Genomic DNA, 1,190 nt, shown 5'->3' with positions numbered 1-1,190 from the left:
GTCACGTGTACCGGGTGGTACAGTGTCATATTGCCAATCTGCATGTGAACCATTGCTATAGCTGTCAGGGTTGTTTTCTTTTCTGAGAGACCCTGCATTTCTATAGCACATTCAGAGAGAGGTATTATCCTGTTAACACTGGCAGCGGCCGTCCTCAGCTCCTCGAACAGTTTAGCTGACATGATTGTTATGTCTGCTCCACCGTCCAAGAGTGCTTCGTGTGTGAGGACACCTTCGAGTGTTACTGACAGGTACGCCTTTTTGGCGACCCCCCTTCTGATAAAGTTACACAGAAACCTTTTAGGTTTTTTCTGACGCTTCTTCACGCGTTCAGCCTTATCTGTGTAATTGTGGTTTGCCTGAACCGTCAGCACAGCAGAAGCTGTTTCTGAGTGTTCAGCCTGCGATGACTCGTCATCGTTCGTGTGTGTGTTTACCCCCCCTTCTTCCGATGAGGGGTTGTTTGAGGCAACAACAGCAATGTCTTGGTGTGTTCCACCGACATCTGTTATGTTGTCATTCGCGCCCTCAGATGTAATAGGAATTACATTACTGCAAAGTGCTCCTGGTTGGGTTCCCGTGTCAGTGTGTTTCAAAGTTTCTAACAACCTGCGTAGTTTCTCTGTCTCTTCCGAGCTCAGAGGTGTAGGGCCTTGTTTCTGGAACTTTTGTGATTTTTTCGCCTCGGTTCGTTTCATCCGAGGTGGGGGACGGTCAGGTACGTCTTGCGGGGTTTCCTTTACGTACTGCCCCTGCTGATATGGTTTCTCATATCGTTGCGTCCTGCGCCCACCCCTTTTTCGATAATCACTGTCTTCCTCTGAAAGAGGAGCCTTTTTGTCCCAGCGTGCACCTTCAGGACGCGGTTTGTTAGCTTGAACAGACTGTTTTCTCTCTTTCTTCTTAGGAGGAGGCGGCGAAGCACGTCGTCCTTCTAGTTCAAGAGGGAGGGGTTTAACCTTTACACTAGGAAACACTTCTATGGGCGTCTTAGCATGAGAACATGCTTCAAACACATTCACAGCACACTGCTTAATCTCACTGATGGATTTTTCTCTGAAATTTGCCATCATTTGTACTGATTTTTTAAAATCAGAGTGGAGATTTTTGCTGAAAACAAACTTAAAACCATCATCTTCTTCCATTCCGGTCTCATTTCTGTTACCAAAATAAGCTTGGAAGATTCTTTT

This window comes from Nematolebias whitei, chromosome 14 (genome assembly GCF_014905685.2).
Source record: "Nematolebias whitei isolate Nwh7 chromosome 14, NemWhi1, whole genome shotgun sequence".
In the NCBI taxonomy this organism is placed as follows: domain Eukaryota; kingdom Metazoa; phylum Chordata; class Actinopteri; order Cyprinodontiformes; family Rivulidae; genus Nematolebias; species Nematolebias whitei.
Note: the sequence above shows the minus strand (reverse complement) of the source record.